This window comes from Canis lupus, chromosome 18 (genome assembly GCF_048164855.1).
Source record: "Canis lupus baileyi chromosome 18, mCanLup2.hap1, whole genome shotgun sequence".
Classification (NCBI taxonomy): domain Eukaryota; kingdom Metazoa; phylum Chordata; class Mammalia; order Carnivora; family Canidae; genus Canis; species Canis lupus.
The window spans coordinates 22607045-22631527 of record NC_132855.1 but is presented as its reverse complement, the minus strand read 5'-3'; the positions used below and the strand labels follow the sequence as shown (position 1 = coordinate 22631527).

The window sequence follows — 24483 nt, the reverse complement described above, 5'->3', positions numbered from 1 at the left end:
CAGAGTTGGGAATGCAGGAATTAAACTCACATACATGGTCAATTCATTATGAACAAAGGTGCCAAGACAATTCAATGGGGGAAAGAATAGTCTTTTCTAATAAATGGTGTTGGAAAAAAGTGGACATTCATATGCAAAGGATAAAGTTGGACCCTAACTTCATACCACATAGAGAAATTTATGCAAAATAAACCAAAAACCTAAATGTAAAAACTATAAAAGTCCTTAAAAGAAAACACAGAAAAGAAAATTTTCTGTCCTTAAATTAGGTCATAGTCTATTAGATACAAATAGACCTAAAGCAAAAGCAATAAAAGAAAAAAAACACAAAAATGAAAAAACTTTTGGGGTGCCTAAGTGGCTAAGTCAGTTGAGTGTCCAACTCTTGATTTTGGCAGGTCATGATCTCGGGGTTGTGCTATCAAGCCCCAGAAAACATCTGCAAATCACATACCTGATATGGGTCTAGTATCCAGAATATATAAAAAATTCTTACAACTCAACAATAAAAAACAACCCAATTTTTTAAGTAGGCAAAGGACCTGAAGAAATATTTCTCCAAAGAAGACACACAAATAGTCAATAAGCACATGAGAAAATATTCAATATCATTCATCATGAGAGAAATGCAAATCAAAACTATAAAAAAATACCGCTTCATACCCCTAGGGTAGATACAATAATTAAATAAACCAACAAGCAAACAAACAGGCAGATTAGCAAGGATGTAGAGAAACTGAAACCCTCATATATTTTAGTGGGAAAGTATACATTAGAACACAGTCTGATGGTTCCTCAAAATTTTAAGCAGTTACCGTATGAGGCAGTAATTCCACTCCTAAGTATATATACCCAAGAGACCTGAAAACATGTTCAGAAAAAAACCAGTACAAGAATGTTCATTCATAGCAGCATAATTCATAAACGTTAAAAGTGGAAAAACTCAAATGTCTATCAACTGCTGAAGGAATAAACAAGAAAAACAATCTATACATTATAGATTGAATGTTTGTGTTGTCATTTCAAAATTCATAAATTGAAGCCTAAGCCCCAATGTGATAGTATTTGGAGGTGGGGCCACTGAAAGTTAATTAGATCATGAGAGTAGAGTCTGTGTGAGATTAATGCCCATATAAAAAACGAAAACAAAAACAAAAACAAAAAAAAATCTTGCTTCCTATCTCTGTTCCCAGCCATGTGAAGATACAGCAAGTTGACAGCCAGGAGGTGGGCTCTCATCAGACACTAGATCTACTGGCACCTTGATCTTGGATTTCCCAGACTCTAGAACTATAAGAAATACATATTTACCTGCTATTCAAGTCAAGCAGTCTACGGTAATTTGTTATAGCAGCCTAAACTGACTAAGAGACCATGTGATGCAAAACTATTCATCTATAAAAAAGGAATAAGGGATGCCTGGGGGCTCAGTGGTTGAGCGTCTGCCTTTGGCTCAGGGTGTGATCCAGGGTCCTGAGATCAAGTCCCACGGCGGGCTCCCAACAGGAAGCCTGCTTTTTCTTCTGCCTATGTCTCTGCCTCTGTGTGTGTGTGTGTCTTTCATGAATAAATAAATAAATAATCTTAAAAAAAAAAAGGAATAAAACACTGAGTCATGCTACAACGTGGATGAACCCTGAAAATGTGCTAAGTGAAGGAAGAGAGGTTTAAAAAAAGAGCCCACGTATTACATAATTCCATTTATATGAAATGTCCAGAATAAGCAAATCTATAGAGATAGAAAGTAAGGAATGTTTGCCAGGGCCTCAAAGTAGGCAAAATGGGGAAGAATGGTATTCCTTTCAGGGAGAAAGAAACAACGTGCCAGAATTAGATGATAGTGATGGTCACACAATTTTGTGACTGTACTAAAAAAAAAAAACCAAAACAAAACAAAACAAAAAAAACCACTGACTTACACATTTTAAAGGGTAAATTTTGTGGTATGTGAAATTACATATCAATAAAAAACATCCTCCTCTCCTAAAAATAATCTCTGAATCAAATAGACTCAGATAGTTATCCATCTTCCCCCGCAAATACCACTGGCATGAGGTAAATCTACTTTGGTTAAATCAGATATATGACCCTGGAATCTAGTCCTCAGATTCAAAAAAGAACTCTTCTGTGTTCTGAAAATGCTTTAAGACAGCATATTCAATTAAAAACAAATGAGCAGGGGCATCTAGGTGGCACAGTTGGTCGAGTGACCACTTTGGCTTTGGCCCAGGTCATGATCTTGGTCATAGGATCAAGCCCCTAGTAGGGTTCCACACTCACTGTGGAATCTGCTTGAAATTCTCTCCCTTTGCCCCTCCTGCTCATGTGCATGCACATGCCCACTCTCTCTCTCTCTCTAATAAATAAATAAATCTTTAAAAACAACAATATAATATCGACATGGAAGCCTACATCTAGATCAGTCTACTGATAAAGTCTTTCAATCTATATGTGCTATGTAAAGGAAAGAATGAAATAGTCAAGTCAAAGGTCAAAGTCAACTTCAACACATGGAAGCACCAATACAAATCACAAGATGTATCAACGCCGCCTGTCACATTAGTCATCCTAGAAATCATGAATGAATAGATCATGGACACTCCTTCTCATTTGAGAGGTTGCTGACAATCATACCTAGAAATGAAACAAAGGGTCCTCCCTCCAAGATCTCAAAGGCATTCTTCTATGTTGGTAGGCAATAACAGCTTCCATCACCGAGGGCCTAGTTACAAGCAATAGGGTCTAATTAAAACCCTCACAGAATGATTGAAAACCAAATCTGGATATGATGTTAAAATGACTTTCAAGCTCTGAAACAGTCAGTTGGTCTTTGATCTTTACTCCTGCTTTACATTTAGCAATGACTCAAATCCACATTTAAAAAAAAATTTACTACAACTTTAATTCTCAGAAATATCGCCATGTAGGTTAAAATAGATATGTGCGCACACATGTTCACACAAGCCAACCCATCACTAGTCAAAAGAACACCTCAAGCTAATGAAAAGCCTGAATTCCACCATCTGTAGTAAAAGAGCAGGATAAAATTGAGCAAGTACAGATAATTCCAACTTTTGAGAGGTTATGTTCTAAAAGGTAATTTTAAATCAGCTGTTTCAAACTCAAAACATTCTTCCACAAAAGTCTCTTAGCTTGTGATCATGTACTCAAGCTAGTCCAGAGACAAGTAGACAATGCACTTAAAGTAGAAAGACGGTGGCACTTATAGGGGGAAAATACCTTCCATGTCCTCTTCAGAATGTAGCTCAGAGTGGCAGCACCCCAATTGTAGCATCAGGAAATAGGATGGGAACTCTCTCGTCCCATTATTCCCCAGCTATTCTCAACTGGTGGACACATCAAGGCCATGCTTCACAGTGGGAATTCCTTTCTACTCCTATTCAGACATAAGAATCCTTCTTCACAAGGACCTCTAAGGTTGAGAAAGTCTGTGGTTTTTCTCTACTCTCCCAAAGTTTTTGGTTTTTTGATTTTGGTTTCGCAGGATTTTTTTGAGAGAGAGAACACACATGTGAACAGGAGGTGGTTGGGGCAGGGAGGGCAGAGGGAGAGAGAGAATCTTAAGCAGGCTCCATACACACTGAGGCGCCCAACATAGGGTTTGATCTCATGACCGTGAGATCATGACCTGAACAAAATCAAGAGTCAGACATTTAATCAATTGAGCCACCCAGGTTCCCCTCTGAAGTTCTAATTTCAGTAAATGTCTGCTTATCCGGAAATGAAAGCAAATCAAAGAATTCACATTGTAAGATTTTTTTTAACCTTTGTTGAATTGTAACAGTCCTATAGAAAGTCACATTACTGAATTTTTGATTGGAGAGAAAGAGAGAGAGAAAGATTGAGAGAGTGCAAGCAAAGGGAGGGAAAGGGACAAGCAGACTCCGCACTGAGCGTGAAGCCCAATACAGGACTCATTCTCACAACCCTGAGATCATGAACTGAGCTGAAATCAACAGTTGGACTCTTAACTGAGTGATCCAGCCAGGTGCCCCCAAATTGCTGAGTTTTAAAAAATGTATTTTGTAAAGAAGATATGTGGAAAGTAGTGATTTTCAGCAACTTCTCAAATATTTCTACAGTCAATGCAGATTCCATTCTTCATTACAACTATGTCCTACACCTAGCAAAAGGCTGCCCAGAGCAAGCACCTCAAAGACATCTATGGACTCTCTGTACCCTTAACATCATTACTATTGTGCATATAGTTTATTTTTTAAATACCCTAGAATAACTTCTGTACACTGTGTTAGGGACTAACAGGTTTGGCCTGGCCCTAGAAAAGATATCATGCAGGTGAAAAATAGAACATTTTAAAAATAATAATAACTATCCTTAAAAGCTGCAGTGTCTGGACTATGTTATAAGGAATTCCAACGGGAAGCAATGGGATGCAGTGGGTACAGCACAAACTCAGATGGTAGAAAGGCAGGCCCGCACTTGCCACAGTGTGACCTTGAGAGAGCTGAGTCTCAGTGCCTCAATCTCCTCAACCACAGAACTATTCTCACCCAGGGAATTGTGTGGCTGAGTGGCCAAGATGGGAGGGAAGTTAAGTTTTCAATGGATCCCCTTGGTGCCTTTAGAATGTGTTTCGCAAATGTGTATCACTCATTGAACAACTGAAGAAATAGGATGCATTATGAGATTGATCATTACAGCGACCCCACATGAGAACTGGGTAGTGCGTAATAACTCAGGCCACCCTCTGTAGACCTCTAACCACCTCCCCACTCTCCTCTCACTTACCCTGAGCTGCCGCCCCAGCCCCCATTCTCCAGCCCGACCTCATTCTAGCCTGACCACCTGGTTCTGACTCAGCCTTGCTGTGAACCCTGCTATTTGTGCTAATCCCCCTCCAACCCTGCTTCAGGTTTTCAGGTCAAGGATCTGTCTGTCTCCTCCACACCCACCACCACCTGCCAATGCTGGCACTGACCCGGAGCTTCCTGGGTGAAAGTGATGATGAATCGGCCTCCTTGTAGAAAACCACTGGGGTAATTCTGAATACAGAGTGAGCTTTACAGTTTAGGAGCAGAAAAAAGAAAAAAGCAAACCTGTAAGTACAGCCATCAGAGATACTGTGCAGTAGACCTCACCTGCCTACCCTGCACACCCACGCAGCGTCGGAGACGGGGCTGACCCAGCAAATTCTTCTTTGTTTCGGGGACACCAATCTCATCCTACCAGGTAGGTAATCTATCACAACTGATGGAAACTGTCAAGAGAGGTTCTGACTAATCCTCTTTCTTTAATAGATCCTCAGATAACACAAGGCAGACTTGTTGAATCGTCTCTGCAGAGAAGAGCTCATCATGATGGGGTGAGGAGGGGAAAACGGGGAGGGTCAGGACTCTACACAGTCTCACTATAGGCACCTATAAGAGGGGCTCCTCTTCACAGCACCCTTCTCTCCAAGCACCAGTCCACCCCTGGCCACTGGAGTGACCCAAACCAAGGGCAGCCACTGCACTGACTGACCGGGCCCAACATGATTCTCTCTGTCCAGAGTTTGGAAGGCAGACACAGAACTTGGAGACATGTGGGACTGCCTGGGGTGCTGTTGTGAACCATGTGCAGGGAAAGCAAAGAGACAGAGATGGCAGGGTGGGCAGAAGGAGAGGGGCTGGGAGACAGAGAGACACAGGCCAAACAGAAACAAAGAGAAATGCAAATAGAACACAGAAGAAAGATAGGCAGACCACACACACACACACACACACACACACACACACACACACAAGCTAAGGCACAGCCCCGGGCAACATAAGAGGCACACAGAGACAACTCAGATGCAGAGGCCTAGTGGGGTAGGCAGTCAGGTGGGGGGATGTAGATTTGGGTGCATCGCTGCCATGTCTGAGGCCCTACCACCTTTCCGCTGTGCTTCCTGCTGCCTGCCCTGGGCACGACCCCTGCATCCATCCAACAAATCCCTCCCTCAGGAGGCACCTGGGTGGCTCAGTGGTTGAGCGTGTGCCTTTGGCTCAGGTCACGATCCTGGGGTCCTGGGCTCACTGCAGGAAGTCTGCTTCTCCCTCTGCCTATGCCTCTACTTCTCTCTCTGTGTCTCTCATGAATAAATAAATAAAATCTTTGAAAAAAATGTTTTAAAATAACCCTCCCTCAGCTGATCCAGTTGCATACTATTTTCCATATGTGAAATCAGAAAAGTAATTTTAGTTATCAATATCCAAGGAGAGGAAAGATGGGCAAATTTTAAGGCATATTGTTGATTACAGTACAAATAAGTCAAAATATTTGGGAAACCTATTGAGCAATCGTTATTCAAATGTTATGAAATACTCTTACCCTTTTACTTATATCATAATAGGAAAAAAGTAAATACAACCTTAATGCCCAAGGTAGGAGAAAAGTTAAGCAAACTAAGTCTGGAATATATTATTTCACATCAGGAATAATATTACCTCTAAAATCATTTGCCAAGAACGTAACCAGTAAGTTGTTCATGTTAAAAGAAACATGCTAAATATAAAGGTGCAGAAACTATGTAAAATATATATATTGAAAATAAAGATCATAGTTAACACTCAAAGAGACAATGGGGAACTACATTTGGGTATCAAATAAAAGGGGCTTCCCCCCTCCCCGTGCTTATTAATGTATTTTCAATACTTTTATGAGGATATAATCAAGACAATATATTTAATCGCTTAAAATAAGAGGGGGAAAATAGTAAGAGCCCATCCCCTCACAATTTCCCACTTGTTATTCTCTCTCTCTCTCTTTTTTTTTTACAAATTTATTTCCCACTTGTTATTCTCAAGCTGTGATTTATTCTATTGCTATGGTCCCTCTATGGATCCTTACATAGAACCACTGATTCCAATAACCAGGTTAAATTTCTTGCCAATGCTGCCACATGGACATTTATTTACTACACATTCTTCCCAATGCCTGCCCCCTTGTACAAGGCTGGGCTAAACTAGTGCAGACACACTGATAGGCAGCTTCTAATTTTCTGAGGCAGCCATTCCATTTTTTAAAAGATTTTTTTAAATTTATTCATGAGAGACACAGAAAGACAGGCAGAGACACAGAAAGAGAGAGAAGCAGGCTCCCAACAGGGAGCCCAATGCAGGACTCAATCCCAGGACCCTGGGATCAAGCCCTGAGCCAAAGGCAGGTGTTCAACCACGGAGCCACCCAGGTGTCCCTTTTCCATTAAAAAAAAAAAAAAATTATTTTTTAAAGATTTTATTTATTGAGAGAGAGAGAATGCAAGCAGGAGGAGTGGCAGGAGAGAGAGAATCCTAAGCAGACTCCATAGGGGAGCATGGAGCCCAAAGCGGGGCTAGATCCCATGACCCCAAGATCACCATTGCAGCCAAAATCAAGAGTCAGGAGCTCAACCAACTGCGCCACCCAGACACCCCAGCTATTCCATTTGTGTTTTAATGATATCAATGATCTCCAGCTTAATCTGCAGCCCCGAGGCCTCTGGGAGAGGCTCACCAACCTACCAGCGGTCAGGAGACTGTTCCATGTCCAACAAGGTCCCCTCTCCCCCTGGATATTTAGACCTACAGCTGTGCTACTCGAGGTTCTGACCAGGAATCAGATTTGTCCTGGCTCAGGCTGGTTGCTTGTTTTTTCTTCTTTAGGGAATAATACAAATCAGCTCTATTTGGCTGTCATTAATGTTCCCCTTTTCATTCCTCTTTTTATGTGTGTACATACATAGACGCAAAGGGCACAAGGGAGGAGGCATAGCAGTTTCTCATTTTTATATATGTTTTCGAGTCTTTACAACATAAGAGCACTGTAGACCTATACATATATATACTTAACATTCAAAAAACGTTATTAAAGATTGCTAAATAAATGGTATGACCACGGAGTTCAATGTTTTAAATACCATATATAAAAGCATGAGGTCTAATTAAAAGGAGCCAAGAGGGGCAGGTGGCTCAGCGATTTAGCACTGCCTTCAGCCCAGGGTGTGATCCTGGAGACCCGGGATTGAGTCCCATGTCAGGCTTCCTGCATGGAGCCTGCTTCTCCCTCTGCCTGTGTCTCTGCCTCTCTCTCTGTGTGTGTCTCTCATGAATAAATAAATAAAATCTTTAATTAAAAAAAAAGAGCCAAGAGATGAAAGAAAAATTATCCTGGTAGGTTCTTCACTGACCTACAGCTATAATACCAAACCCCCTTCAGCCACTCCTTTCAACATGCGTCCCAAGAAGCATGTGTAGATGGAGGGTGGGGAGGTCAGTATAACTTATTTTTATTATTTATTATTTACTTATTTACTTATTTATGATTATATACTGACTTTCTTATTTGTTGTCTAGATCTTGGAACACTAAAAAGGATGCCCACCTATTAGAATATGTGGCCAGATGCCTTTTCAAGACTAGAAGTAATATCCCAATTTCAGCTTAAATATTCCAAAACCCAGGACACTTTCCACACCTCTCCTTGGTGAGCCTCTCAATTAATAACAAAAACTTTCTTCCCCCCAGGAGGCCAGTAGGCAGGCCTGCTTGGAGTGAGAAGTACTGAAAGGTTTCTAATGATTTCTACAAGGATGGCTTTTCTTTCAGGTTCAATTCCTGAGAAAGGCAAACTTTCCTGCAGGAGCAATCTATAGCTTCTTAGAGCTAACGATGCATTCCGCAGTTCTTGTCCTCATGGGAACATTTCACTCTTAGTGTCACTGTTTATAGCAAACAGCATCACTGGGTTACACAGAAGAGGAGAAAAGCAGGAAGAAAGGTGGTTCCATTAACTGTTTAAATCAGGCTTTCTCCTTTTCACTTCACTGTGGTTAGAGCAGAGAGCTGGCTGGTGTGACACGTGCAACCCCACAGCCCTTATTTTACCCATATTTGTGATACAGGAAAGGTTGAGTAGAATAACTGTTTTGGCTCCCATGGATCACTCCCTCCCCCCCCCCCCATGGATCACTTTTAAGACAGGGTAGCACACCTGGAGTTAAAGAGATATAAAACTTACTCTGTTAGATTAAAATGATCCTTAAATAGCCATAGAGTAAAACCTTATCAGTCTTTGGTTTGCTGTGGTGTGGTGAAGAGGCGGACGGACGCAGTGACTAAGTGAACTCCTCTAACAGGGCTCGGTATGCAGTGGTAACTGGAACCTATTATTTATGTCTAGAACAATGACCCTCTGGGTGTTGAGTTGAGGGAAATGAGGGAAACACAGAAACAGTGTTTACAAGATGATCACCAGTTCACAAAGCTCTCCAGTACGTGGTTTGAACGTGTCAGGGCATGTCGTGCCCCTGTTCAAATTTCTTCAGTAGATACTCATTACCTACAAATAATAAACTGCAAATCAGAATCATCTGTGGACATTTGAAAAACCAAACATGCGGGCAGCCCGGGTGACTCAGTGGTTTAGCGCCACCTTCGGCTCAGGGCGCGATCCTGGAGACCCGGGATCGAGTCCCACGTCGGGTTCCCTGCACGGAGCCTGCTTCTCCCTCTGCCTGTGTCTCTGCCTCTCCCTCTGTGTGTGTGTGTGCCTCTCATGAATAAATAAATAAAATATTTTAAATTTTTTTTTAAAAATGCTCAAGTCCTCTTCCTGAAGATTCTAATTCAATGGTCCTGGGATCTAAGTGTGAACATTTTTTTTTAGAAAAGCTTTCTAGATGATTAAAATGCACAGGATTGAGGACTACCAATTTACAAGAGGAGGTCTCAAGCCTTCTGTACTATATACAAACCTCAATTCCCATAGCCCTCCACCTCACATTTCACCTTCCAACACCACCAAACCACTAGCAGTTCCCTATAAACTGTCTCTGAGCCTTTGTGCCCACCCCCCTGCCCTCGTTGTGAGTATGACAGATTAGCCACCATCCAGGTTGTGGTTCAAATGAGGCTTTCTGCCCTAACATTTCCAGAAACACAAAAGATATAGAGAAGGGGATCTAAGCAGACCAGTACAGAAAATCATCAAATAACAAAGGAAGAAAACAAGAGAAGAATAGGGAAACAAAGGGTTGCAAGACAGACAGAAAATAATTAATAAAATGCCAATAAGTGCACATTTATCAATAATCACTTTAAATGTACATGAACTAAATTCTCCAATCAAAGACACGGGGTGTCTGAATAATCTAAAAAGACTCACTTCAGAAGTAAAGACACATAAAGATGGAAAGGGAAAGAATGGCAAAGGATATTCCATGCAAATGGAAATAAAAAGAAAACTTAGTAGCTATACTTATATCAGGCAAAATAGACTTTAAGGCAAAGACTATAATAAGAGACAAGGAAGGTTATTATATAATGATAAAGAAGTCAATCTAACAAGAGATATAATATGTATAAATATTTATGTACCCAGCATAGGGGCACCTACATACATAAAACAAATACTAACAGACTAAAAGAAGAAATAGGCAGCAATACAGTAACAGGGGATTTTAATGCCTCCTTTTGTCAGTGGCTAGATCATTCAGACAGAAAATCAATAAGGAAACATTGGCCTTAAATGACAAGCTAGACTAGATGAATTTAACATTCCCAGGCTGGCGCACGCCAGGCTGCCCTTGCACATACCTTATTCTGGCAATCACATTTGTCACAATGAAGTTATTTGTTTGCCCATCTCATTTCTGAACTGTAAGCTCCTGGAGGACAAACATCATTCTTTTTCTTCTTTATATCCTGCTGTCAAGCAAAATACCTGTCATGTGATGGGTACTCAATAGATTTTCGGTGAATGAACTAATAAATGCATCATGTAAAGGTAATATAGCCAAAAGTATGATAAACAATACTGCTGGCATTATTTTGTTGAGCAAAAGAAATCTTGAATAAACAAAAATTGAATTGTTATTCAATTAAATTCTCCATAATGTGCCTGGGCAGCCCGGGGGGACTCAGCGGTTTAGCGCTACCTTCAACCCAGGGCATGATCCTGGAGACCTGGGATCCAGTCCCACGTCGGGCTCCCTACATGGAGCCTGCTTCTCCCTCTGCCTGTGTCTCTGCCTCTCTCTCTCCCTGTGTCCCTCATGAATAAATAAATAAAATCTAAAATAAAAAAAATTCTCCATAACGTGCCTTGGGTTCTAACAGTTACTTAATAATCCACAAGCACACTAGAAGGAAAGGTCTTGGTTATCTCTGACTTGGTTAGAAGCAATGCTGCTTCCATCTTATGTCTAGAATTCATTTCAAGGGGACTCATATGACTTCAATTCTAGTCTTAGACATTGCTGAAAGAAATCTCTGAAAGAAACTGGCAGGAGAGTTGGCAAGACAAAGATAGATTATATATGCAGTTTAAGGTTTTCTGAATAGCATTTTGCTAAGCTATAGGCTTACAGGATTTAAAATATGACTCAGAACACCAACTATGATGCCAACATTTTTATTTTTAGATTTTTTAGCAGAGAATATGGCTATAAATTCAACCTACTCAGTCTACAAATCCTTTAAACTTCCTCCTAGAGAACAGAAAAGGACTTGGCATTTCTCCGGGTATTATTTTATTTGCATATATAGCGATGCTGGTAAAATTTTGGTAACTAAAGAAGAATTAATAACTGAAGCTCTAAATGATTCCCATGATTACTGCTTAAGTTGGCAAAATATCCTTAAGCAAAGAAGACACTTGCTCATGGAAATGTGCATGGGCGGATTGTTCAGTTTTTTTCACAACGGTATGCTCGCTTGTAGTTATATCTGTGTTCTCAGACAAGTGCCAAGGGGGCAATAACAGAAGGACCACAATTTTGAGAGGCAAAATGGGACCACAGAAAATTCAATGGCATGGTAAAAATATTTCATCCCTCATACCAAGTGTGCTTTGCTGTTTGACACTTTAGCTTTTCATGATCCTGTTTCTTATTTTTTAAAAATTTGATTATATTGAAGTATAATTTATATACTACCCCTGTTAGGTGTAAAGTTGGATGAGTTTGGACAAATGAATTTACACCACCTCAAGCAACATATACAACACTTTCCTCACCAAAAAGTGACCTCCTGCAGTCAACTCTTACTCACTTGCCCCTCTGGTTTCCAACACTATCAATTAGTTTTGTCTGTTCTAGAGCTTCAGATAAATAGAATTGTGCAGAATATGCTCTTTTTGTGTCTGTTTCTTCCTTTCAACCTGTTTTTGAGTTTCAGCCACAGAGTATCGGCAATCCCTTCATTGCTGAGTAGTATTCCATTGTATAAATATACCACAAGTTATCTGTTCATCAATTGAGGAACATATGAACTATTTCCAGCTTTTAGTTTTTATAATAAAGCTGTAATGACATTCAGATATAGGCCTTTCTCTTGGGCAAATGTACAGGAGCAGAACTGTTAAGCCATAGGGTAAATGTGTTTAATATCAGAAACTACCAAACTGCTCTCCAAAGTAGCTGTGTCTTTCTCTACTCACCAGCCGTGTCTCCTGACCTCTCCAGTTGCTCCACATCCTAGTCAACACTTGGTATTGTCAGTCTTCTTTTTTTTTTTAGATTTTATTTACTTATTCATGAGAGACACACACAGAGAGAGGCAGAGACATAGGCAGAGGGAAAAGCAGGCTTCCCGTGAGAAGCCCAATGCAGGACTCGATCCTGGGACTCGATCCCGGGACTCCAAATCATGACCTGAGCGGAAGGCAGATGATCAACTGCTGAGCCACCTAGGTGTCCCGGTATTGTCAGTTTTTAAAATTTTAATCATGCTGGTGGGTACAGGTATACCTCACTGTGGTTTCATCTACAAGGTATGAAATGTGTTTCCTTCATCATTCAAGCTTTTCCTCCTCCTATAGAACACTGGCAATATGATATAATAAAAGATCACTGGGTTAGTTTCTGGAATCTTGAATTTTATCACCAACTTTGTCACTAAATAGTTGCATAAATGCCGTAAAAACTATCTACCCTGACCTCGTTCTTACCCCTAACTCTAAAACAGTTAAGTCAGCCTAAATGAGACTTAAATTCTTGTTCTAAATAAAAACGAGCATAAATTAGTTTTATCAAAAGCAATATATTCCTTTCATAATAGTTAAGTATTATTTTTGCATAATGTCCCATAGGTTTTTTTAAAAGATTTTATTTACTTATTCATGAGAGAAACACAGAGAGAGGCAGAGACACAGGTTGTGGGGAACCCGATGAGGGACTTGATCCCAGGACCCTGGGATCATGATCTGAGCCAAAAGCAGATGCTAAACCACTGAGCCACCCAGAAGCCCAATGTCCCAAAGTTTTCAAAGAGAACTTGTATCCATCCCAATGCCAAAGGAATAATTATCTTCAAAATATCACACATTAAAAAAAAAAAGGAATAAGAATTCATCAGAGAGGAGATTGCATTCAATGTAAGGCTCCATCTTTTGCCTGGTGCTACAAAGCTGGTTTGCTAAATCAGTTAACCTTCCTGAATTCCTTTTCATAGTCCTCTGAGATTAATTTCCAAATTGCTTTTTAAAACCTTTCTGATTCAAAAAATACAAATAATCACCTTTGATCACTGAAGTTTTACACACTAAGCTTTAAATTGCATTTTGTGACTCAATTAGCAAATCATTGGATTCATTGGCCATTTAACCTTATGTACATCAATTTTTCTTTACTATTTATTGTGAAGCTTCATATATCTAGCAACTTAGAGAAATCAAGCAAATTCCAAAAGTTAGTTCTCATCTTTTGTGTTTCCATAAGGCAAGGTAAGGCTAAAGTGAAGGTGAAGACAGAGTTAATGATAAAAGCAGGAAAATGTCATACATTCTTTATGAGGAAACTTAAGGAGTTGGAAGAAAGGATAAACAGTGATCAAAGATGAGGGGAAAATGCATGGCAAAACACTAAAAGAAATGAGTTTTCAGTCCGAAGAAATATGTACTAAAAGAAAAAAATTGCAAATAAAACATCGTGTTCAGGGAGATATAGTGGGAAGAACACAACACTTTTTACCTTCAATTCCCATCTCAGCAAACAAATTAGAGATTGCCTATCCAAGATTCAGATTACACTTAACAAAGGTTTCCCATATCTTGTTTGTTCTAAAGATATCTCAGAATATGCCAGCAGAGACAGAATAAACCCTTTATTGCTGACAGCAAAAAAGACACGGGCTTCAGTGGGAGGTCTATTTCAATATGAATGAGACAAGTTGAGTTGCAGCTAAAAAAAGGTCACATCATTTATTTAAAAAATATATATTTATACAGTATACTTCCAAAGGCCTTTTACCCATCGAGGTGAAAAGGAAAATAATCCACCTGCCATCAGTTCAGTTGATCATTAACCTTTCCTGGGTCACTAACCTCTTTAAAAGTCTAATGAAAGTTAGGATGCAATCTTTCCAGAAAAACAATCCTAAGGCTTTGCAGAGCCCCACGTGGTTCAGCTCCGTGAAAGGCCCTCTGTGGAGCCTTGAAGGGTTTAGGGACCCCGGGCTTAAATGAAGTGCCCCTGATTAAATAAATTTGTCAGTGTGCTTTCTGCTGCCAATAATTCGAATCGAATCTGTATCCAAAAAAGAGGAAAGCAAACCTCTCCTAATCCAAACCCCCAATATAATACACAGTAGAATCTGAAGATGATTTTTTATTTTTATTTCTTATGCTCTTTTATGTTTTTATGTTTTGAGTGTATGACTGTTTTATTTTTTAATATATATATTTTTTTATTGAAGTTCGATTTGCCAACATATAGTATAACACCCAGTGCTCATCCCATCAAGTGCCCCCCTCAGTGCCCATCACCAGGTTACCCCAACCCCTGCCCACCTCCCCTTCCTCTACCCCTTGTTCATTTCCCAGAGTTAGGAATCTCTCATGTTTTGTTACCCTCCCTAATTTTTCCCACACAGATGCTTTTTTAAATTCCAAAAATTATTGAATATTCACTTATGAAGTGTATGTTCAGAAGTAGAAAGTGAGCTATAGGGATGCTCCCCAACATCCATTCCCTAATCATTGCCCCTTCAACATGAGAGTCAGACAACAAGTATGAATAGTCATTTGAGTGGGTGATGTCAGCGCCTTCCATTTCTAGAATAGTTTTATTCTAAAAGGAGGAATTCATTATGGGGCACAGAGGGAGGAGAGTAAATGGCTAGAAAAATGTATGGGAACAAACTGATGTGATTTAATTTTGAGACATTCAGAAATATAAGTGAAAAAGAAGGATAATTTGAGAACTCTGGCTTGTAAGGCAGGTGTCTGTGGCAAATAAAATAACAACCCCCAAATATACCCACAGCCTGATCCCTGGAATCAGTGAATGTTACCTTATACGGCAAAATGGACTTTAGAGACATGATTAAAGTACAGCTCTGGAGATGGGGAGGTCGTCCAGGATTATCCATGTAGGGCCAATGCGAGGACAGAGTCCTTATAAGAGAGAGGCAGGCAATCTGTGAGTAGCCTGCAATATGATGAGATGTGATGATGGAAAATAAGATGTGACATGGGACCATGGGCCAAAGATGCAGGTGGTCTGGAAAAGTTGGAGAAAGCAAATAAGTAGATTTTCCACAAGAACCTCCAGAAGGAACACAGCCCTGTTGACAAGCTGATTTTAGACTTCTGACCTCTAGTACTGTAAGTGAATCGATCTGTATCATTTGAAGCCACAAAACTCAACAATTTAGTTTTGTGACAGCAGCACTAGGAAACAAGCATGCTCTCCATCTCTGTATTTTTTTAAATGTCAAGGAAACAAAGGGAGGTATGAAACAGCATATGAAAAGTATTTTCTAATGAATAAATACCTCCATCAACAAGGTTAAGAATAGTTCAAATCTGGCCTTGAGCCAGCAACACACGGGGAAGTTATGTGATATAAGGAAAAACACTGGACTAGGAGTTAGAAAATTTGGGTTTTCATCCTCACTCTTCTGTGTACAGCTATGTGTCATCAGGCAAGCACAACCTCTTTGAGTCTCAGTGACTGATTTTTAAAATGAAACCTGGAGATTACACAAATTATAACGTCTTAACGAAGGCCAAAGAACCTTCTCTAGTGACTAATTCTAACCAGTGGCCTGTTTTCCCATTACTTAGTGGTTACATGTCTCATCTTAATCCTTATATCACCCTGTGAGGTTGGCCACACATTTCCTATTTAACCTTAAAGAAGTCATGTCCTTTGCCCGCCATCTTGGGGATCTGAATGTAGGTCTGTCTGACTGGAGACCACCTTATTCTCCACTGTACTGTGCTGCCTTTCCAAGCCAAGGTGCACACTGTGGGCCTAGGGACCTGAGACAGGTTAGTACACAAGAGCTAGACCACCAATACCAACCAGGATCATGGATATGCTTAAGAAAATAAAAGAAAATTGGGGAGTGGTCAGGAGACTAAATTATATCCAAGCATTTTAAATGCTAGATATGAACTTTCTGGGATCACTTTTTTTTTAAGATTTTATTTATTTTTTCATGAGACACACAGAGACAAAGAGAGGCAGAGACACAGCAGAGGGAGAAGCAGGCTCCATGCTGGGAGCCTGATGTGGGACTTGATCCCAGGACTCCAGGATCAGACCCTGGGCTGAAGGCACCGCTAAATCCCAGAGCCACCTGGGCTGCCCCTGGGATCACTTTTTTTTTTGGTGGTGGTGGGGGGAATCACTTTTTAAAACAAAAACATTTCACGACACAAAGGGGTCTTAGAGGGCAGACACCTTACTGTTCTCTGAGGTAGAATGCTATATTCCAAACCAGTGAAACTTCTTTCCTTCACATTCAGATTCCACGCTGGGCCTATGCTGCTGCAGCAGCTCCAATCTTCACGGTTCACGGGAGGAGAATGGAAAGCCTGCAGCCCAAAATAGTTTAATAAGGCCAGCAATGATTCATGGAGTAATAACAGGCCAAGCAGGCACAGGCCTGCAGAACTGGGGCCCAGCTGAGAGGGGGTTTCACGGCCCAAGGTTACAATGAAGAATACAGAGGACATTCATTACACATTTTCAAGGAGAGAAAGATCATTAGTATCACCTGCAAACTCCCAAAAAGGAAGTCAAATATGAGGTAATTCAGCCTGACAATTTATTAACACTGTCCTAGAGTTCAAATGCAACAGACCCATAAAGGTAAAAAGCAACCATGTAAACAAAAGCTCTTGAGAATGTCTTCTCTCTCAAAGGCTCTGATTTAGTCCCAAAATTTGCTAAATGAATTTTATGTGCATAACTATCTTATGTCGAGGAATAGTTTAAAAGAAGCAGAACATGTAAAGAAGAACAAAAATACTCAGAAAACTGTAAAGAGATCGACATTTATAGGTCAGTCTAAAAACCCAAACTTGGGATCCCTGGGTGGCGCAGTGGTTTAGCGCCTGCCTTTGGCCCAGGGCGCGATCCTAGAGACCCGGAATCGAATCCCACGTCGGGCTCCCGGTGCATGGAGCCTGCTTCTCTCTCTGCCTATGTCTCTGCCTCTCTCTCTCTCTCTCTCTGTGTGTGTGTGACTATCATAAATAAATAAAAATTTACGAAAAAAATTATTTTTTAAATAAAAAAAATAAAAATAAAATAAAAACCCAAACTTGAATAACCCCACAACATAGAACACTTAGGTCATTAATGATATTTCTGATCATACTCCTGTTCCCAAGGAAAACTAAGAGTTGAGCAAAAGTTTAAGCATGTTTAAACTTAAGCGTGCAAAGAAAAAGGAAATTTGCAAAAGTTGCAAAAGTTTAAGCATGCTTAAACTTAAGTGTGCAAAGAAAAAGAAAATTTGCTTTTCCATAATTAATCTACCTTAAATTCCAGTTGAGGCAAGTATTTGCATATGCTCCCAGTTTTCTTCTGAAGTCAACATTTACATAATTAGTTATTAGACAAATAAACAGATGGGTAATTCACAAAGTTAATCACTATCTGCTTTTGCTATCAGAATTTCGTATTCCAGCCAAAGAGGGAGTCAAATATACCTATGCAAAGATACATACAAGAGTTACATATGGCCTAAATTGAAAGGGTAAAACAATAAACACAAAGATTCACTGGCATTACAGTGGTTTAGTCTAGAAATAGCTCTGTGGATAAAACGAGAAAAGCAAAGTTTATAAGAAGGAAGAGACAGAATGTGATGAAGCTGATGAGAAAAGGCAGGCCATATGTGTAACTGCGCTAAAATGGGACTGGGAGAGAAAGTCAATTTTCTCAGCTGGAGTTGAAAGTAAGAGTTTAGAAGTCATGGGAAATATGGTCATGTGAGAGCAGTTTTTTTACAGGTGAAAAGATAAATTTCACAACTTCAATGAAGGTCCCGTGAAAATCACCAATATCAATGACCTCAATGCTTTTTTTATTCAAATATTAGTTAGATAACCACAGCATGCTCAACACTGATCTCACCAACAAGTGTGAGTCTTTGCTGGAGAAGCAATAATCTTTTCAGTATATTCCTTTAATGTGTGAGTTAATGACAAATTACCAAGTTCCGGGATCAAGAAAAAAATTGCCAATAATAGAGGTGAAATGAAAACAATTGTCAAAAAACAGCAACAACAAAAATACCTTCATCAATTATTAGAGCATATGATATCTGCTGAGCCAAAATGGAAAACAACAACCCTCATTTCACAGGTGCTTTGCCAAAAATATATCTATCTTTTCCCTCTCAGCCACTCAGGAGTAGCAAAAAGTACATCATGGTTTCCATAAGCTTGTGTCCAGGCTGGTCTTCTGAAAATCAGATTGAAAATCAGAATGAACAGGGGTGTCTGACTGCCTCAGCCCATAGAGCATGCAACTCTTCATCTTGGGGTCATGAGTTCAAGCCTCACAGTGGGCATAGGGCTTACTTGAAAAAAAAAAATCAGGATAAAAAGAACATCAGGAAAATTTAGTTTAATTACTCAGATGGCTTTATCCTTAAAATAAAGATTGTAAAACTGAGTTTACCATACATACCTTTGAGAGAATCTTCTAGAAACAGTTCGCCCTTAAAAAAACAATGTAATGACCTATGTTTCAGTTAGGCTGCACTTTCATTTAGATCTTCTATTCCTTGGGCTTCAGGCAGATGGAAAAGCCATAAATTACAATTTTGCTGAAATGCCTTCTTCCTGGGAGAGTTGATTTTCCCCACCGCACAGGTTTGTCTCACTTTATGTAATGCGTGATCTTGAAAATTGCATGTAGTCATTGAAAAATGATTTCAAGAACCCTGTAGTAGCTTTTTCTTTTTTAAGATAAGACACCTTGAAGAATACATACATGGTTGCTTGCATTGTATACAAGCATAAAGCTGTTTATGAGTAAAAACTCCAGAAAATGAATAGAGAATTGGTTATATAAGCTATTATATATCTATACAGTAACCTATAAGACTTCCAGTAAAATAATAAAACAGGCATGAAGATTTTTATTAACTTAAAAAAAATAATTATGGAATCACAAGAAGTTGCCAAAACAGTGTAGAGTGTTCAGTGTGTCCTTCACCTAGCTCCCACCAATGGTACTATCTTACATGTAATTAGCCAAAATCAGGAAATTACCATTGGCACAATACAATTAGCTAGACTAGAGTCTATTCTGATTTCACCAGCTTTTACATGCACTCATTTTGTGTGCATGTACGTGCATTGTATATAGTTCTACAAAATTTTATCACATATATTTTCGGGTACCCACCACAACTAAGACAGAACTGTTCCATCACCACAAAGGAACTAAAATGGAGCCTTTTGCAGTACTAGTACATGTTCTCTATCTTGATCTGGGTGATGGTTATGCTGTACACTTAACATTTATGTAATTTAGAATATAATTTATGTCTGTATTTAAAAAGAATGATGATGAAGCTCTATTCATTGACATGGACAAATATTCCAAAAAGACTAAGTTTAAAGAAGTTATAAAACAGTCATTAGAAGAGGATCTTATTTTTGTATAATTATATATCCCAGTATGCCCAGAAAAAGAAATCCCAAAACAACAACAACAAAAAAAGCACATACATTCTCAAAGAGGGAATCTTTTTTTTTTTAAATCACCACTTAATTCATTCTTAGGTTTCTTCTGGTTGAAAAGTTAACTTTTATAACTCCAATACAATCCTTTTTATCACTCCCCTAAAAAGCAATGTCAATCAACTTTATAATGAGTGGGCCTCAGGCTACCAGTTCTAGTAAAATATGAACTTGAAAAGGCCTTCCTCCTGAAGCCCGGTGTGTTAGAAAATGTGTGAATTTTCCAAAGGAAGCTGAGACACTGAATATAGACTATTTAGGGCTAACTCTTCCTCTCACAATTTACAAAACAAAAAACAAAAAACCCACTACATTCTTTTGATACAACCTTCAATCATCACAGACTGCAGGCTAAATATGCAAAAGGACTCTAGGGACCTCAAAATGCAGAAGACAAATATCTCCCTCTTAACAAGATCAAACTGCAATACAACATGCCAAGCTCTTATACCAGCAGCAAGAAGAAAGTCAGACAGCAGAGTAAAACATCAATTTTGTCTAGGAGCAAGAAGGTGGAAGTATTCTAGCCAAAGGATGACTCTGGATCTGGGCCTTGAAAACTTCTATTTGGGCTTCCACCAAGTGGAAAGGAATGAGGAAAGAGGAGAGAGTCATTCTAGTCAGAGAAACTGCTATAGACACAGGAACTCCAAGGACCTGCTGGATGACAGGAACCTATAGGACAGGGAATATTTGAAGGGAGATGATTCTAGAAACAATTTTAAATATCATACTAGAATTTTGGTCTTCATTATCTTTTTTTTTTTCCCTAAGTCGGCTCCACACCCAGCTTGGAGCCCAACATGGGGCTTGAACTCACAATTCTGAGACTAAGACCTGAGCTGAGATTAAAAAAAATTGGACACTTAACCAACAGAGCCACCCAGGTACCCCTGGACTGCATTATCTCATATGTGGTAGAAAACCCAAGAATTTTTAAGCAGAACACTGGACTGGTGGCAGTGTTTAAAGTGAACTGGGATGGAGAGAATTGAAAAAAAGATAAATTACTGAGCTCTTACCAGTGTACTGGGTGAAAAATGATGAGAATCAAATAGGGGCAGAAACAGCAGGTATAACAGAGAAGGATACTAATGAATAAATTTGACTTGTACTTTTTCCAACTATATAAGTGGCATCAGGCTGTATATACCCCACAATTTGACTCTTTTTGTTCAACATTATTCTTGAGATTTACCTATCACAACCCATGTAGTTCTAGGTCTTTCATTTTAAGCTCTAGAGAATTTAGTTGATTGAATACACGATCACTCATCCATATCTTGTTCATGAACATTGAAGTTCATTCCAATTTTTTGTTCTAACAAACAACAGAGTGGGGAACAGAGCATACCTACCTCCTAATACGTGTATATGAGACTTTTACATATTTGGAAATAGAACTGCTGGTTTATGGACTCATAAGGTTTGAACATCTTAAACCAAACTATTTCTTGTCAAATTATTCTCTGAAGTGGTTGTTCCAAATGATATTCCCATAGGCGAAAGAGGATTTTCCATTCTACATGTGCTTACCCACACTTGGTATAGTTAAACTGTTTAATTTTAACAAATCTGTGAGTGTAGAATGGATACTCTTGTCCTGGTTTTATATTATGTTTCCAGGGCCTAGGGCTATTTCCAAAGGATAATCCACGAATTAGAATATGTTTAGTGAGGGAGAGGAAGAAAAACTATGGGGTGTGCTGCTTGGGTAACAAGCATAGAAATACCTGTCAGCAATTACATTTAGCTGCAATGTACATACACACTCACGAAAACACACACATACACACACAAATGGTGGCCTAAATAAACAAGGACTTACTTCCCATGAAAAAAATCCAGAAGGCATTCCAAAGCTGTTATGGCAGGCAGTTCTGTGGTCACAAAGAGCCCAGCATCCTTTTATCCCAAACTTCATCTGCAAGGTCACTGGAGGGTCGAAGATGGCGTCTGAAACTCTAATCATGATTCAAATTGGAAGGCCAGAAAAAGGAAAGAGATTTGGGCAAAAAGATCATTATCTCTCAGCGAGAGAGCTGCTTTTTTTAGCCTTCCTGGAAGTCCCAGGAAAGACTTCTAGTAAGACTCAATGGCCAGCTCTTAGTCCTGTGGCCATACTTAGCTGCTAAGAAGATTAGATAATGAGGTTTTGTTGCGTTGTTTGTGTTTGTATTTTTTAGGTAAGGTGCCTAGGAAGAAAAAAGGATTCTGTTACTAATGAGAAAGTGTCCAATGGGAGGCAAAATTCTTTGCCATAAGTAAATGATATGATTAATGAAGATACAGAACATAAGAACAGACAAGAAGAAAGGATACGGAGTTCAAACGATAAGAGGTCAATGTAGAGATCCAGATTTAGGAACTGTCATCTTGGAGCTATAAGTTATAATCATGGGAATGACTAAACTCTGGAAAAACCACTGATCAAGAAAAAGCATGGTGAGGTGACTGCAAAAGGAAAGAAAAGATTTAACAGGAAGAAAGATCAATGAAGGGAATCAACATATAGAAAGAGAATATTCAAGAAGGAAGATAATCAGTGTTTTTAACTCAAAAGTAGCAAAGTCTTTGAGGACTGAGGAAGCAGGTGTATAAGCTTCTAGTAACGATGTCTTCAGTAGCCACTCTACCAAGCTTCTTTGTTGGTAATAAAATTCCAGTTTTGTTCGGCTACTGTCAACTTATGTGCTTGAGAGGAGCCTGAGCCCCTCCCCAACGCCAGGCTAGAAACCTAGATCATTCCAAATCTATCAGGAAATCCCATCACCCTGCCATTGATTGGCTTAGGCAAAGGCATGCGGTGCAATCCTGGCCAGTGGGGGTCCAGGGTCAGTTTGAAGAGGAAATACAGGGCAGCCCGGGTGGCCCATCAGTTTAGCGCTGCCTTTAGCTCAGGGCCTGATCCTGGAGACCTGGGATTGAATCCCATGTCAGGCTTCCTGCATGGAGCCTGCTTCTCCCTCTGCCTGTGTCTCTGCCTCTCTCTCTCTCTCTGTCTCTCTCTATGTCTCTCATGAATAAATAAATAAAAACTTAAAAAAAAAAAGAAGAGGAAATACAGCTAACTAACATGCTATGAATGGGAATGGCAGGGAGGAAAGACTAAAGAAACCCCGTCTTAAAGACCCTATCAAGCCATTAAATTAAGCTAATCTGGAACTGTCTTACTTCCAGACTTCTTTTATGTAGATGTCTCTCAGAGATGAGAGAGACAGAGAGAGATAGAGACAGAGACAGAGACAGAGACAGAGAGAGAACGAGTACCCACCCACAAGCTGGGAGGGGCAGAGAGCAGAGGGAGAGAGAGAATCTTAAGCAGGCTCCATACCTAGGGCAGAGCAGAGGTGGGCTCCATTTGATGACCCTCAGATCATCACCTGAGAAATCAAGAGTCCTTAACAGACTGAGCCACCCAGGCATCCCTATGTAGCCTCTAATTTAAGCCTCTTGTGTTTGGGTTTTCTGTAATTTCCGCCCAAACCATACTAATTGATAAAATAATCAACAGTATCAAAAGTTATAGACAGGCAAGATAGCCTCAGGAGGCCTTGGGACATGGGATTTAGAATGGAATGACAGACACAGTTCCATCACTGAGAAGGGGAAACATCAACAACTCCGAGGGCTGTGCATCAAGTTGGATGAATCACTTCTCATTGACCTCTGCTTCTGGATAAGACAAGGACAAGTTCAAATGCTGAGAATGAGGTGGTGGAAGAAAGTTGCCTCCTTGAAGAGAATAATAAAGGTTTGGAATAGCTGCTCCAGAAAATGGGAAAGAGTACAAACTTTGGATCAGCAAAAAGATTTCAAGTAGCACCAAGGGTTCTGTTAACCTTAAGACCATACATTTGTTAGGGAGTCAGTGATCAGTTACAGAGTGAGTACAGAGATTGAAGAGGCTGTGGGGTTGATTCAGAGGTGGAAAAAGAGATGATAAGTACTTCTGCGGAAGATCCTCGGTGACAGATCATCAAAGTCATTGACCACACTGCCCAGGCGCACCAGGGAAAAAGTGAAGGTGGAGGGGAAGTAAAGGCCAGAGACAGACAGAAAACAGGGTGGATATCAAGGAAATAAATTCAGAGTCTGAAGAACAGATTTAGTGCAAGAAGCAGATGACAAAGTGGGCAAACTAGCAGAGGGAAAGAAGCAGATGACAAAGAGGGCACTCTAGCAGAGGGAAAGGTAACTCAGAAGCCAGGGTCCTCAGGTGTGATTGGGGGAGGAGGGGTTGTGAGGTAGGATGGAAAGGAAGGTCACTGATATCAAGGACATGGGGCACAGTGAATGCGGATGCCAGATTCATCCCCCAGAAGGGCACAAGCCAGAAGCTGCAAGGAAGTCAGGAGATGGCTACAGAGTGGGAGCTGACACCACCCAAAACCACTCTTCGCATTTCTTCTCATTTATGAACACTTGTGGAATCCAAAAATTTCTTAAGAAGAACTCTACTAGCCTGCACAATAGTCTCAGGCAGATAACCTTTAGATATAGATAAATATA

The 24483-nt window shown here is 39.9% G+C and overlaps 1 protein-coding gene across 8 annotated transcripts in view; it reads right to left on the bottom strand.

Annotated features, from left to right (window-relative positions):
• The window catches only part of OSBPL3 (oxysterol binding protein like 3), a 177785-nt gene that overhangs the window by 114831 nt on the left and 38471 nt on the right, over nt 1–24483 (bottom strand). The window contains exon 1 of one of the 8 annotated variants that reach the window (XM_072783728.1): nt 21800–21902. The exons of 6 other annotated variants lie outside the window; for them this stretch is intronic. The gene's annotated coding sequence lies outside the window, so the exon portion shown is untranslated. Of the gene's footprint in view, nt 1–2634; nt 2654–21799; nt 21903–24483 lie in introns of those variants that run through there. One more of the 8 variants, XM_072783729.1, reaches the window with a different exon arrangement.